Source organism: Myotis myotis, unplaced genomic scaffold (genome assembly GCF_014108235.1).
Source record: "Myotis myotis isolate mMyoMyo1 unplaced genomic scaffold, mMyoMyo1.p scaffold_m19_p_2, whole genome shotgun sequence".
Lineage (NCBI taxonomy): Eukaryota > Metazoa > Chordata > Mammalia > Chiroptera > Vespertilionidae > Myotis > Myotis myotis.
Genome location: NW_023416324.1, coordinates 94,506,376 through 94,522,775, shown reverse-complemented (window position 1 = coordinate 94,522,775; position 16,400 = coordinate 94,506,376). Strand labels below are relative to the sequence as shown.

The 16,400-nt window shown below is 41.4% G+C and overlaps 1 pseudogene; it reads left to right on the top strand.

Annotated features, from left to right (window-relative positions):
- The first annotated feature begins 10,209 nt into the window (after window positions 1-10,209).
- On the top strand, window positions 10,210-12,856 carry LOC118675215 (annotated as a pseudogene).
- Window positions 12,857-16,400: the final 3,544 nt, after the last annotated feature.

Below are 16,400 nucleotides of genomic sequence, written 5' to 3'. Positions count from 1 at the left end.
GGTTACTGGCCCAGGGCTGGCAAAGGCGGCCAGGTTCTCCTATCACAGAAGCCAGCAAAGGCGGCCTGGCTTCTCCCAGCAAAGGCAGCTCGGTTCTCTGGCTCTTGGCTGCTGCCTGGATTTCCCATTGCAGTCAGTGGCAGGTGGCTTCTTCCCTCCTTCCCCTTTGGCCTCCCAGCATTGCGCCTATGTATGCAAATTAACTGCCATCTTTGTTGGCGGTTAACTGCCATCTTGGCTGGCAGTTAATTTGCATATCGCCCTGATTAGCCAATGGGAAGGGTAGCGGTTGTGCGCCAATTACCATGTTTCTCATTTATTAGATAGGACTAGTAGCCCGGTGCACAAAATTCATGCACATTAAGAGCGAATTAATTAGCAGAAATGTTTTAATATTGCTATTTGCCCTTTCTCTATAATAGAGGTGTCAGAGATGAAAGAAATTAGTAAAACGTATATGAAAATAATATATAAATTTATTGATAAATAAATAGTAACAAAAGGATATAACAACAGAGGTATGATATAAAAACAACAAAAACATGATATAAAAACAACAGTGATGCGAACAATGACTGATAAAGTGATTAAACTTATTCTAATATCTCCCTGTATACCACATTAAGAGTGAAAACACTTTCAGAGTGCTTGACTAATTTCCCTTGTGCTGAAGTACTTAGAACTTTAACATCACATGCTCTTCAAACTCTAGAGAAAGCAACATATAACTGATCATGTGTGAAAACGGGTTCGGGTAGGAATATGCCTACTCTGTCTAGAGTTTGTCCTTGTGCTTTATTAATAGTCATCACAAATGCTGGCATCACGGGAAACTGTCATTGAATCAATTTAAATGGGAGGCCAATGTCAGATGGGGACAAATCAATTCCTGGAATCAGAACAACCTCTCCCTCTGCAGATCCTATTAATACTTCAGCTTCGATAATGTTAGGTCGTAATCTTTTGATAATAAATCTGGTACCATTACAAAGACCCCATTTACTATTAAGATTTCTCCATAGCATGATGATTGTACCCACTTTCAATTTTAATTTATGACACGACATTCCCAAAGGAGTAATACTATTAAGAAATTCTTTGGGAAAATTTTCCTTTTCAGCATCATCTGTGGAATCAATGGAATCATCGCTCAAATATGTGTGAAAATCTCCATCGAATATGTCCAAAATTTTTTCATTTAATTTTTGAACGTGCTCATTTTTTTGGACAAAGAATTGCATGTTTAGATACATTTTTAATATCTATAGGCATAATATTTCCAAAGGTAGCTTCAATAATAGATCCATTACAAATCATTTCACAGGGGATTTCAATAATATCCATTCTTAAATGAAAACTGCTATCAAGTTTGCCATCTCCAAGTTTTACTAACCATTCACTATAAGCAGAATCCTCTGATCTCATATTTGCTGAAAGAGACAACTTTCTGAAACATCCCCAAACATTGCAGTACTTTATTTTTTTTAATTTTTAATTTTTAATTTTTTTATTTTTTAATTAAATCTTTATTGTTCAGATTATTATATTAGTTACTCCTTTTCCCACCATAACCCCCCTCCACCCAGTTCCCACCCCACCCTCCGCCCTCACTCCCCACCCACTGTCCTCATCCATAGGTGCACGATTATTGCCCAATGTCTTCCCTCACCCCACACCCCTTCCCCCCCCCCCCAAGAATAGTCCATTCCCTTTCTATGTCCCTGATTCTATTACAATCGCCAGTTCATACTGTTCATCAGATTATTTATTCCCTTGATTTTTAGATTCACTTGTTAATAGATGTGTATTTGTTGTTCATCATTTGTATCTTTACCTTTTTCTTCTTCTTCCTCTTCTTAAAGGATACCTTTCAGCATTTCATATAATACTGGTTTGGTGGTGATGAACTCCTTTAGCTTTTTCTTATCTGTGAAGCTCTTTATCTGGCCTTCACTTCTGAATGATAGTTTTGCTGGATAAAGTAGTCTTGGTTGTAGGTCCTTGGTATTCATCACTTTGAATATTTCTTGACACTCTCTTCTGGCCTGCAAAGTTTCTGTTGAGAAATCAGCTGACAGTTGTATGGGTACTCCCTTGTAGGTAACTGATTTTCTTTCTCTTGCTGCTTTTAGGATTCTCTCTTTGTCTTTTGTTCTTGGCATTTTAATTATGATGTGTCTTGGTGTGGTCCTCTTTGGATTCCTTTTGTTTGGGGTTCTCTGCGCTTCCTGGACTTGTAAGTCTATTTCTTTGACCAGGTAGGGGAAGTTTTCTGTCATTATTTCTTCAAATAGGTTTTCAATATCTTGCTCTCTCTTCTTCTTCTGGCACCCCTATAATTCGGATGTTGGTACGCTTGAAGCTGTCCCAGAGGCTCCTTACACTATCTTCATATTTTTGGATTCTTTTTTCATTTTGCTTTTCCGGTTGGGTGTTTTTTGTTTCTTCGTATTTCAAATCTTTGACTTGATTCTTGCGATCCTCTGGTCTGTTGTTGGGAGTCTGTATAATGTTCTTTATTTTAGTCAGTGTATGCTCAATTTCTAGTTGGTCCTTTATCACAACATCGAGGGTCTCATTAGATTTCTTGAGGATCTCACTACATTTATCGGCGGTCTCACCAGTCTTCTTGAAGATCTCACTACATTTATCAGCGATCTCCCCAGTCTTTTCGAGGGCCTTATTAAGTTTATTGGCAGCTTCTAGACAGTTCTTTAAAGACCTTAAAAGTGTGGTTTTGAACTCTATATCCAGCAGTTTGCTTTCCTCCAATTCTGTCATTTGTGTCCTGTCTTTGTCTCGGCATTTTTTATGCTTCGCTGTGTCGATAGAGTTCCTTTCTGTGCTAAGTGTCCCAATTACCTGAGGTAGACACTCTTGGTGCACCCCCTTGTGGGCTTTGTGCACAGTCTTGTTGTAATTAAGCCTTGATTGTTGTAGTTATCACTGTGAGGAATTGACCTCCAGGCCAATTTGCTGTGAGAATCAGCTGTGTCTGCAGTAGGAGAACTTCTGTGCTGGTGACACCCCCCCTGGGGCTAGACTTGCTTCAATGGGGCTTTGGTGCTCACTGAGTCTTCCCCCTGAGTGTGTCTTTTATGGTTCCATGGAGCTGCAAACTGGGTGGTCCCACTCTGACCTCTGGGCTTCCTGACTCCTGGATCTCTAGGGAGGTGTTAATCTAGCCTTTGCCTGAGGCTATCCAGCAAAAGTCTCCCTGCAGGGCTTGGGCAGGGCAGGTCCCACGGGATCAACAGGGCGGGGTTAGCAATTATGGCTGCTCTCAGTCTTGCCCTCAGAGGCTCTGCTTCTCAGTGTCCCAGTAATTGCTGCAAGCACCACGGAGAGAAAGCTGCCCTAGGGTTCTGAGCGAAGCCAGACAGTTCCGCTTCTCCTGTATGAGTCTGGGTCCCTAGATACTCGCCCGGAGCTGGAGCTCAGAGTCTGAGACTCCCTCCCGATTGAAAACAACAACCACGCCCTCAGCTGCCAGCCCGCTCCGCATATACTCCGCACTTTAGTATTTTGCTTCAGCACTGCGCCTCCTCTGAGTCTCGGTATGTTTTACTCTTTTCTCCTAGTTGTAGAACTTCCACTCAGCCAGCCTTCCTGTGGTTCTGGATGATGTCCGTTCTGTCTTTTAGTTGTATTTTTGAAGTGGTTGTGCGAGGCAGCAAACTCAGGTGTTTACCTATGCTGCCATCTTGGTTTCTCCTCCCCAAACATTGCAGTACTTTAAACTCATTTGTACTATGGCCAATCGCATAGCATACGGTACAATACTGAGACATTGTCGAAAATCCTCTCCAAGAAGGAGAACTTTCGCACCAAATACAACATTCAAATTTCTCTTAGTAATCTGTCTACGGCGTTTATAGCACGACTGGATGCCATGGCGCATTCATCAATAATGAGAAGTTGGGCCTTTTTAATAGTTTTAGCAACTTCACTGTTTATATCGAGTCTAGAAATTGAAGTTTCATTTAGTGCAGCGGTTCTCAACCTATGGGTTGCAACCCATTTGGCGGTCGAGCAACCCTTTCACAGAGGTTGCCTAAGACCTGCATATGAGATATTTACATTACAATTCATAACAGTAGCAACATTACAGTTATGAAGTAGCAACGAAAATAATTTTATGGTTGGGTCACAACAAAAGGAGCTGTATTTAAAGGGCCAGAGGTTGAGAACCACTGATTTAGTGGAATGGGTAATTTATATTGGGAATGAAAGGTGCTTCCACCGGGAAGTAAATTTGCAGCAATTCCTGTAGACGCTGTGGGTAAAACAGTACTACCACAACCTCTAATATAATGTATTAAAAGTTTATAAAGATATGCCTCCACGCTCCGAGAGCCGGTTCCTGCCTCAAACCTCACCCTCCCGAGAAACAGCTCAGGGAGGACGCAGCCCTTGTCAATGCGACCCAGGACTCAGTGCATCCATGCTCCGAGGGTGGGTTCATGCCTGAAACCTGCAGCCCTTGAGGGGAAACAGCTAGGGGAAGTTGCAGCCATTTCCAAGACAACCCCTGCAGTACTGACTTCCTTCTGGTTGGTCAAGCTTCGGGTGATGTTATACCCAGGGTTTTTATATAAATAGATAATTAGCGGACAGATAAAGACAAATAAAATGGCTTCTGAGTTCAACATCAATCTGTAAACATACAGGGCTGTTGATGTCTTGGGATAGCTGTCTGCCTCTGGTGTCAGTAGCTTCTCATCCTTGGTAAGCCTTTGATGTTTGTAGACAGGGGGAAATGTTCATATACTCTTACCATACAACCCAACAATCACACTCCTTGGTATTTTCCTAGATAAGTTGAAAACTTACTGATAACTGGAACAGTGAGCTGAGGTTTTTTTCCCAGGATAATATCTTGCGACGCTGAAGAATGAACTCTGTGGACCAGAAGATTTGAGCAAAAATGTGGAAAATGTATTACAAGTAGATTCAGACTCCTTGCACGGGGAGGCATCCCAATAATGGCCTGCCCATGAAGCCTTGTAGTCCAGGGGTATATATTTGCTACAAGTCTGCTCTACATCTATCCAGGTTGTTGTCTGATTGATTCCTTCAATTGCTCTTGCCCAATAATGGACCTGAACTTTCCCAGTTCCTATGAGTCAGTTTACCTTATTGTAGACCCTCCCTATTTTCATAAGCCTGCCACTCTGAGTCCAAAAACATTTTGTTATTTCTGCATGGTTAGGCTTGCTCAAACTACCATGTCTGCCACTGCTTATATTCCACCTGCCTTTGTTTTCCACTGGACCCCTGCCCTGCCTATGTGTCAGGCTAATTCCTCTCATTACGTCTACACAAAAACCTGCACGTAGATCTTTGTTGCAGCTTTATTCATAATTGCCCAAACTTGGAAACAACCAAGATATCCTTCAATAGGTGAATGGATAAATAAACTGCCATATATCTAGACAATGGAACATTATTCAGTGTTAAAAAGAATTGAGCTTTCAAGCCATAATAAGCATGGAGTAACCTTATTAAAGACATGGAGTAATGTATATTACTAAGTGAAAGAAGCCAATTTAAAATGGTTACATACCATATCATTCCAACTATATGGCATTCTGGAAAAGGCAAAACTATGATGATAGTAAAATCAGTGGTTGCCACTCTAGTCAGGTTGGCTCAGTGGATAGAGAGTCTGCCTATGGATTGAAGGGTCCCAGGTTTGATTTTGGTCAAGGGCATGTACCTCAGTTGCTTGATCCCAGCCCTGGTTGGGGTGCGTGGGAGAGGCAACTAATTGATGTGTCTCTCTCACATTGATGTTTCCCTTTCTCTGCCTCTCTCCATCCCTTCCACTCTCTCTAAAAATCAATAGAAAAATATCCTTGGGTGAGGATTAAGAACAACAACAAAAAAATCAGTGGTTGCCAAGGGTTGGAGGTGGGAGGGAATGAATAGGCAGAGCATAGAGGATTTTTAGGGCAATGAAAATACTCTATATGATATTATAATGATGGATGCATATCATTATACATTTACCCAAACCCATAGAATGTACAACACCAAGCGTAAATCCTAATATAAACTATGGACTGGGTGTGATTATGATGTGTCAATATAGGTTCATCAGTTTTAACAAATATATCGCTTTGGTGAGTGATGTTGATAATGTGGTAAGCTATGCATGTGTGGGGGCAGAAGGTATATGGGAAATCTCTATACCTTCCTCTCAAAAAAAGTGAAGAGCCTAAAAAACTAAGTAAAAAAACAAAAACAAAAAAAAGGCTGTTCCCAGCAGCAACAGAGAGGCAATTGTTCCTCAGAGTCTCTAAGTGAAAGAAGAACATTTTTGCTATTGTAAAAAAAATATGGAGGATGTCAAAAATAAAAACAATACATTAACCTCCTAGAACCCTCTCAGAAAAATAAAGGAGTTAGCGGGACTTGAGATCCCATTACTGCTGTTGGATGGAGAGTCATTCTGATGTTATTATTGTATTCTTGTTGTTATTGCTAACCCCAAGCTTTAACGACCATTCACGCTAGGCTGTGTGGTCTAAGAAAATGAGAGATAGACTTGTCATTTAGAAAAAAAATAAGGTATTTAAAGGTTTAAAAAAACTTCTTAAAGGTCCAGATGGAGAATCATTGGACATGAATTAATGGTTTTTGGGGTTTGTGAATGAGTACATGGGAATTTATTTAAAGTATTCTGTTTGGTGTTTTGTATTTTATTTTTGTATTTATATATTTTTTTAATTTTTTATTGATTAAGTTATTACATATGTGTCCTTATCCCCACATTGCCTCCCATTCCCCCACTCATGCCCTCACCCCCCTGGTGTCTATGTCCATTGGTTAGGCCTATATGCTTGCATATAAGTCCTTTGGTTGATCTCTCCCCCTTACCCCCACCCTCCCCTACCTTCCCTCTGAGGTTTGACAGTCTGATCAATGCTTCTCTGTCTCTGGATCTGTTTTTTTTTTTTTTAATTAAATCTTTATTGTTCAGATTATTACATTTGTTCCTCTTTTTTTCCCCCCATATCTCCCCTTCTCCCAGTTCCCACCCCACCCTCCGCCCTCACTCCCCACCCACTGTCCTCATCCATAGGTGCATGATTTTTGTCCAGTCTCTTCCCGCATCTCCCATACCCCTTTCCCCCCCACAAGAATAGTCAGTCTATTCCCTTTATATGTCCCTGATTCTATTATAATCACCAGTTCATTCTGTTCATCAGATTATTTATTCACTTGATTCTTAGATTCACTTGTTGATAGATGTGTATTTGTTGTTCATCATTTGTATCTTTACCTTTTTCTTCTTCTTCCTCTTCTTAAAGGATACCTTTCAGCATTTCATATAATACTAGTTTGGTGGTGATGAACTCCTTTAACTTTTCCTTATCTGTGAAGCTCTTTATCTGACCTTCAATTAGAATGATAGCTTTGCTGGATAAAGTAATCTTGGTTGTAGGTTCTTGGTATTCATCACTTTGAATATTTCTTGCCACTCTCTTCTGGCCTGAAAAGTTTCTGTTGAGAAATCAGCTGACAGTCGTATGGGTATTCCCTTGTAGGTAACTGAGTTTCTTTCTCTTGCTGCTTTTAAGATTCTCTGTCTTTTGCTCTTGGCATTTTAATTATGATGTGTCTTGGTGTGGTCCTCTTTGGATTCCTTTTATTTGGGGTTCTCTGCACTTCCTGGACTTGTAAGTCTATTTCTTTGACCAGGTAGGAGAAGTTTTCTGTCATTATTTCTTCAAATAGGTTTTCAATATCTTGCTCTCTCTCATCTTCTGGCACCCCATAATTCGGATGTTGGTACGCTTGAAGCTGTCCCAGAGGCTCCTTACACTATCTTTGTATTTTCGGATTCTTTTTTCATTTTGCTTTTCCGGTTGAGTGTTTTTTGCTTCTTCACATTTCAAATCTTTGACTTGATTCTTGCGCTCCTCTGGTCTGCTGTTGGGAGTCTGTATAATATTCTTTATTTCAGTCAGTGTATGCTTAATTTCTAGTTGGTTCTTTATCACAACATCGAGGGTCTCATTAGATTTCTTGAGGATCTCACTATATTTATCGGTGGTCTCACCAGTCTTTTCCAGGGCCTTACTAAATTTATCGGCGGCTTCTAGACCGTTCTTAAGAGATCTTAAAAGTGTGGTTTTGAACTCCATATCCTCCATTTCTGTCCTGTTTCTTTGTCTCCCCATTTTTTATGCTTTCTTGGTGCACCCCTTTGTGGTCTTTGTGCGCAGTCTTGTTGTAGTTAAGCCTTGATTGTTGTAGGTAATACTGGGGGGTATTTGACCTCCAGGCAAACTGGCTGTGAGAATCAGCTGTGTCTGCAGTGAGAGAACTTCTGTCCTCTAGGGTGGTGCTAATCTTGCCTTTGCCTGAGGCTATCCGGCAAATGCCTCTGTGCAGGGCTTGGGCGGGGCGCGTCCCAGGGCATCAACAGGGTGGGCAGAGTGAGCAGTTATGGCTGCTCTCAGTCCCGTCCCCGGAGGCTCTGCCTCTCAGTGTGGCAGCAACTGCTGCAAACCTCAGAGAGAAAGCTGTCCTCGAGTTCCAACCGATGCCAGATAGTCCCACTTCTCCCGTTTGAGTCTGGGTCCCCAGAGACTTGCCTGGAACTGGAGCTCAGAGTCTGAGACTTCCTCCCAATTGAAACAGACAACCACACCTTCAGCCGCCAGCCCACTCCGCACGCACCTCTGCACCTTTGTATTTTACTTCCACACTGTGCCTCCTCTGAGTCTCGGTATGCTTTTCTCTTTCCTTCTAGTTGTAGAATTTCCCCTTAGCCAGCCTTCCTGTGGTTCTGGGTGATGTCCGTTCTGTCTTTTAGTTGTATTTTTGAAGTGGTTGTGCAAGGCAGCAATCTCCGGTGTTTACCTATGCCACCATCTTGGTTTCTCCCTGTATTTTTTTTTTATGTTTTGTTTATTTGTTTGTTTGTTTGTTGTTGTTGTTTTTTGTGTGTGTTTTTAGATGCTGAAATTATCCATACTACAAAGTTATAAACAGCACCAATAATAATTCTTCTGACAGAGTGATAACTATTATGATGGAGTAGCTTATCTTTTGTCTCCCTCTTTCTTCCAGCATTGATTACTGATAGAGCACTCAAACAAGGATAACAGGGAATGAGCATCTAATGCTGCATATTATATTTGGTTCAGGGCACAACACAATCTTGTTCTAGGAAGCATTAGGAAAATTTGGCTCAAATTTGAAGCCTGAGTGGTTTCCTATCCTCCCTCCCCCCTCTCCATTGGTTTGGAATAGATTCACCCACCAACTTACTCATGCAGTGAGAGGTGGCAGAGCTGGAACAGAGAAATGATGGTAGATTTCCTGCTGCCTTGAGAAGGTGGGGGATCTTTCTCACCAGGTGTGTTCATCACAAGGGAACTGAGGCAGATGAGACCCTGCAGAAACTGCGCACAGAGTGAAAAAAAAAATGAGGAGCCTTGTTCCTGCTTTTAGGCACTGTAACTCAGTGACTCCTCACCAATCACAGTCTGCTTCATCAAACTTCCTCCCTTGGAGTGAAGAAAGGTGTAGAGGTAGAAGTCAGAAGTTTCAATAAAAATTTCTCCAAGGAAGAAGAGGGAGGCTTGAACAAAAGTTCTGTCTATCCATGGGACCAAGAAAAAAAAGTGGAGCAATAAGTATACCTAAGAAGAAATACTATCAGAAGAAACATGGTCTATTAGGAAGCAGATCAGGAGAGCAAAATGTATTCCATAAGGGTACGGAAAATCTGAAGTTATGACCCTGGTTATAATCTCAGAAAAGTTCCTTGTTCTCAATTACCTCACAATGAAATGGGGAGAAAATGCTTTCCCTCAACTTCCACTCCTCTCTCTCTCTAGTTTCAGAGCCTATGAAAACTAAGGCACAGGCCTCCCCTCAAAGAGCTAAGGTCTTAGGGTGCTGGAAAAATATTACTGTTTTTTGTTCTTTCTAAAAATTTGAAATCTATGATCATCAAAAGTATGATCTACCTCCTGATGAAGCCAGAGTTCCCTTTCAGTTATAATTTTCATGAATTTAAGACACTAGCTGGCTTTAATAGCCAAGATAGCACTGCCTGCTGAGCATTGCCAGGGAGGGGAGGGTTGTTTCTGGTCACACTCCATTCCCAGCCACAGCTGGGATGGTTGGTAGTTGCCAGCGATGTAGGTTTTTTAAAACTTCTCTGCATGGAGCCAATCAGCAGCCAATATGTCCAACTGAAACAACAAGCTTCCCAGCAACCTGAGCAGTTATAGAACCTGATTAAGTGGGACTGGCCTACGTGGAGGACTTTCTACAGCAGTATAATCACTACAAATCCAATGTGGAGAATTTCAGATTACAACCAAATAAATCCAGCAAAGACTTGGCATAGCTGGTGATGTTTATGAAACAGATTGGTCACTGCTACCCAGAACATTTAAGTAACTTTCTTCAAGAGTTGAAAGATCTTGTCTCCTACAATCACCCTGTCTTGTATTCAGATCTTCTAATGATATTTTGCAAAGCTTTGATCTTGCTTAGAAATAAGAATCTCATCAATACATCAAATTGCTAGAACTCTTCTTCGAACTTCTGTGTTGCCATGCTTCTGCGAAAGATTTTATACATGGACTGATATCAAGAATATAAATGCAGCCCTAGCCTGTTTGGCTCAGTGGATAGAGCATCGGTCTGTGGATTGAAGGGTCCCAGGTTTGATTCAGGTCAAGGGCACATGCCTGGGTTGTGGGCTTAATCATGAGTAGGGGCATTAAGGAGGCAGCCATTCAATTATCCTCTCTCATCTTTGATGTTCTTCTCTCTCTCTCTCTCTCTCTCTCTCTCTCTCTCTCTCTCTTTTCCTCTCTAAAAATCAATAAAAATATCCTATATAATAAAAGGGTAATATGCAAATTAACCATCACTCCATCACAAAGATGGTGGCACCTATAGCCACAAGATGGCTGTATCCAGTCCTCTCAGCCCCATTGGAGTCTCCCAGTCCTGGGGGGCGGGGGGCTGTGAGCAGGCAGCGTGAGCAGCCTGGCAGAATGCTTGCTTCACCCCGCTGCGGAGGGCCTCTGGGCAGCAGGCACAGTGTGGCCAGGGGTAGGGGGCGGAAAGCTTATGTCATCACCCCAGTGACGAGGCAAGCATTGTGTGCCCAGCTGCGGATGGACCTCTGGGTTGCAGAGTGCCTCTGGGCAGTGGGCGTGGAGTGGCCAGGCCCTGCAGAGAGCTACTGGCACATGGATTCATGCGCAGGGCTACTAGTATTTTATAAAAAGAATATAAATGCAAAGTACAAGAACAATAAAGTGAATGTAGTGTTGCAGAATTTCATATACACCATGTTAAAAGACAGCAATGCAACTGCAACCAAGATATCTTTGGATATGATAATTGAATTCTACAGAAGAAACATCTGGAATGATGCCAAAACTGTCCATGTGATCACAACGGCATGTGTCTCTAAGATCACCATGACACGTGTTGCTGTTATGACATTCATCCTTGGGAAGGTTGAAGAGGAGAAACAGGACAGCGACTCAACATCTGAAGATGAGGGACCAAACAGCAAGAGACCTGCAGTGCAGTATGCCACAGGGAAGAAAAGCTTCAAACACAAGAAAAGGTTGGAAAAGGCTATGAAGGTGCGCAAGAAACAAAAGGAGAAGATAAAAAGTGGTGTCTAACTTTTTAGCTATTCACTTGATTCATGACCCCCAAGATTTTGCAGAAAAACTACTAAAGCAGCTAGAGAGCTCTAAGGAGAGGTTTTAAGTGAAGATGATGCTCTTTGACCTCATTTACAAATTGGTGGGAATACATAAGCTTTTTCTCTTCAACTTCTATCTCTTTGTGCAAAATTTTCTGCAACCCACCAAATAGAAGTAAGAAAGATCAATCTGTTTGCTGCACAAGCATCGCATCACTTAGTATTCAATCATTGCTTATGGTTGTGGCCAACAATTTTGTTACCCATAAGAACTCTGGAGAAACCATGACAGTGGAACTCAATGCTATGACGGAGATAATAGCTCATCCTCTAGCTACGATAAAGAACTTCTCCAAGACCTGGCTCAGTATAAATCACACAAAGATAAGAATGTTATGATGTCTGCTAGAACTTTGATTCAGCTCATCCGAACACCAAATCCTCAGGTGTTACTGAAGAAATTCTGGGGTAAGTCTAAAGAGGCAGTAGTACAAAAATATGGAGAATAAGATGCTAAAATTTGCATTCCAAGAATAGAAATTCTGGAAGTCAAAAAAGAAGAAGAGAATGCTGAAAACGATGAACATGGGTGGGAAAGTGCCAGTCTTAGTGAAGAAGCTGATGAGGATGGTGATTGGGTCGACATGCATCACTCTTGCGATAAAGAACAGCAGGAAATCTCCAAGAAGCTGAACAGCATGCCCTCGGAGAAGTGGAAACCAGAGCTGTAGTCCTCAGCACCAGCCAACTCAGGAAGATATCCAGAAAATCTGGCCCAAATGAGGAAAGAACTCAACTCTGTCCCCAGGAAAACTCTAAAGAGGAAATGCATTGAAATAGACAGTGATAAAGATTGCAGGAGTGAGTTACTTTCTTTGGGACATTGAACACCTCGCCTTCATAAAAAGCAAAAGTCTGACAAGGAGACAAGACTAGCAACTGCAATAGCTGGAAAAACAGACTGAAAAGAATTTGTGAGGAAGAAAATGAAAATGAATCAATTTTTCAGTCCCACAAATAAAGAGAAGGGAAAAAAAGAACTTTATGATTATGCACTATAATCATAATGTCCACTCAAAAAGTAAGCATTCCTTCCAAGAAAAGCAGTTGGCACTATGAGATGCACTTTTGAAAAAAAGATAAAGAATGAAGTAACCCAGACAAGCAAGTTTTCCATTCCAAGGAGAATTTGTGTCATTACTCTGAAAATTAATAAATCAAGAATGTTTACATTAAAAAATAAATAAATCAACTAAGACATAAATTGAACCAAACATTACTATTGCTTTTTGTTTTGTTTGTTAGGTTTTTGGTTAATCCTCACCTGAGGATATTTTTTCCATTGATTTTTAGACAGAGTGGAAGGTAGAGGGAGAGACAGAGAAAGACAAACATTGATGTGAGACAAATAGATTGGTTGCCTCCCGCATGTGCCTGGACCGGTGGCTGGGGATTGAGCCTTTCACGGATGTATATACTCTTGACTGGAATCAAACCCGGATTCCTTCAGTCCTTGGGCCAACGCTCCAACCATGGAGCCAAAACTGCTAGGGCTGCTACTGTTTTATTTATATCCTAAATTAAGAATCTTACTGGAGCCCAGCTGGTGTGCTCAGTGGTTGATTATTTACTTATGAACCAGGAGGTCATGGTTCGATTCCCAGTCAGGGCACATTCCTGGGTTGTGGGCTTGATCCCCAATAGGGGACGTACAGGAGGCAGCTGATCAATGATTCTCTCATCATTGATGTTTCTCTCTCTCCTTATCCCTTCATCTCTGAAATCAATAAAAGCATATATATTTTTAAAAAATGCTACTGGGAATTCTCTTTAATATTATATATCTTCCAAGTCAGTCCTGAAAATATCCATAAAACTCATCTGCAGAGGAAAGCTCATGTATTTAAATTAAGCAACTAAATTTCAAATAAACAATATTGTTGCATAAAATATAAATAAATAATAAATCTGATCTAAAATATGAAAATGAATACTTTAACATATTTTTATTTTGTGTTTCTGATTAAATATGTGATACTATGACTTATAATCCTATCTAATAAAAAGGTAATATGCAAATTGACCACCACTCCAACACACAAGATAGCCGCCCATGTGATCAAAGATGGCCTCCCCCATGTAGACACAAGATGGCCAGAAGGGGAGGAAAGTTGGGAGGGACCAGGCCTGAAAGGGAGGGCAATTGTGGGCAATCAGGCCTTCAGGGGAGGGCAGTTAAGGGCCACCAGGCTGGCAAGTTAGAGAAGTTAGGGGTGACTGGGCCAGCAGGAGAGGGAAGTTAGGGCAGAAGTGGTTAGAGGTGATCAGGCAGGCAGGCAGGTGAGCAGTTGGGTGCCAACAGTCCTGGATTGTGAAAGGGATGTCCTACTGCCCGTTTAGGCCCGATCCTGGTGGGATCAGGATTAAACGGGCAGTTGGACATCTCTCGAGGGGTCCCAGATTGTAGAGGGTGCAGGCTGGGCTGAGGGACACTCCCCCTCTCCCCCAGTGCACAAATTTTGTGCACCAGGCATCTAGTAAATATATAGTCATTCAGATGACCAAAATACATTTCTCATATATATTTGGTCTTTATCCATGGTTCCTGGTTTACAGCTCCCCAAATCCTTGAAATTTCTTGACTAGGAAAAGCAATGGAAGCATCTTTTTTCATATTTGGTATATTGACCCTAGTTCCTGAAATAGCTTCAGAGCCATAAAAGTAAAATGGGTGTTCTGTTATACATAATAAACCTCTTTCCACCACAACTGGGTTGATGATATGACTTTTGGAAAGCACTTAAGTATGGGTGCTGGCTGCCAGGAGAACCAACCATGAGTGGAAGTTTGGAATTTGCCATCCCAAATGTGGCTGCAGTCCTGATGTGGCCTCCTGTGAGCTGCTCTAGCAAAATGATCAACCCTAAGGCAGAGGCCACTGCGAACTCCAATCGGTAACAAGTCAGTTAGAAGAACAGGTGACAACCTGGACTTCATACTGGTGTCTGTAGTTGGGGCAGGAGGAACAGTCTTGTAGGACCAGGCCCTTAACCTAAGGGATCTGATGCTATTTCCAGGTAGATTATGTCAGAATTGAGTTGAATTGTAGGACACCCATCTGGTGTCCAAAAATTTCTTGTTGGTGTGGGAAAACCCCTCCTTCACACATTGAAATTGTGTGACCAGAATCTTTAGTTGGTGGTCAGAGAAAGGAATTTGCTGGAATAGCCCTGGTTCAAAGAAATGTGTGCTTATTAAGATTAAGGGTAAAAAGGAGTGGGATGAAGAACCTTTAATCCCTGGATGGCTACTAGTCACAAAGAAATAAAATGAAGCCATGGACAGTATTTTTCAGTGATTTGAGCATTGGTACGAGCATCAAAGGGTCTCAGGTTCGATTCCTGATCAAGGGCAGGCACCTCAGTTGCAGGTTCCATCCCTAGCCCCAGTTGGAACATGTGCAGAAGGCCACCAATTGATAGGTCTCTTTCACATCGATGTTTCTCTCTCTCCCCCTGCCTGACTCTCTCCCTACCACTCTCTCTAAAAATCAATGGAAAAAAAAACATTTTTGGGTGAGGATTAAAAAAAATACTAAAAGAAAGAAAAATACAGTCATCATAGTAAACCTGCTCTAAAATCAAGTAGGTTTAGACATGAGGAAACAATTCTATTCTTCTTTTTTTTTTTTTTCTGTTCATCAGATTATTTATTCACTTGATTCTTAGATTCACTTGTTGATAGATGCATATTTGTTGTTCATAAATTGTATCTTTACCTTTTTCTTCCTCTTCCTCTTCTTAAAGGATACCTTTCAGCATTTCATATAATCCTGGTTTGGTGGTGATGAACTCCTTTAGCTTTTCCTTATCTGTGAAGCTCTTTATCTGACCTTCAATTCTGAATGATAGCTTTGCTGGATAAAGTAATCTTGGTTGTAGGTTCTTGGTATTCATCACTTTGAATATTTCTTGCCACTCTCTTCTGGCCTGCAAAGTTTCTGTTGGGAAATCAGCTGACAATTGTATGGGTACTCCCTTGTAGGTAACTGATTATTTTTCTCTTGCTGCTTGTAAGATACTCTCTTTGTCTTTTGCTCTTGGCATTTTAATTATGATGTGTCTTGGTGTGGTCCTCTTTGGATTCCTTTTGTTTGGGGTTCTCCGCGCTCCTTGGACCTGTAAGTCCATTTCTTGCACCAGGTGGGGGAAGTTTTCTGTCATTATTTCTTCAAATAGGTTTTCAATATCTTGCTCTCTCTCATCTTCTGGCACCCCTATAATTCTGATGTTGGTACGCTTGAAGCTGTCCCAGAGGCTCCTTACACTATCCTCGCATTTTTGGATTCTTTTTTCATTTTGCTTTTCCGGTTGGGTGTTTTTTGCTTCCTCGCATTTCAAATCATTGACTTGATTCTTGCGCTCCTCTGGTCTGCTGTCGGGAGTCTGTATAATATTCGTTATTTCAGTCCGTGTATGCTTAATTTCTAGTTGGTTCCCCAATATAAGATCGAGGGTCTCATTAGTTTTCTTGTAGATCTCATTAAGTTTATCGGCAGCTTCTAAACAGTTCTTGAGAGACCTTAAAAGTGTGGTTCTGAACTCTATATCTTCCATTGACAATTTTGTCCTGTTTCTTTGTCTCCGCATTTTGTTATGCTTCCTTGGTGCACCCCCTCGTGGTCTTTGTTCGCAGTCTT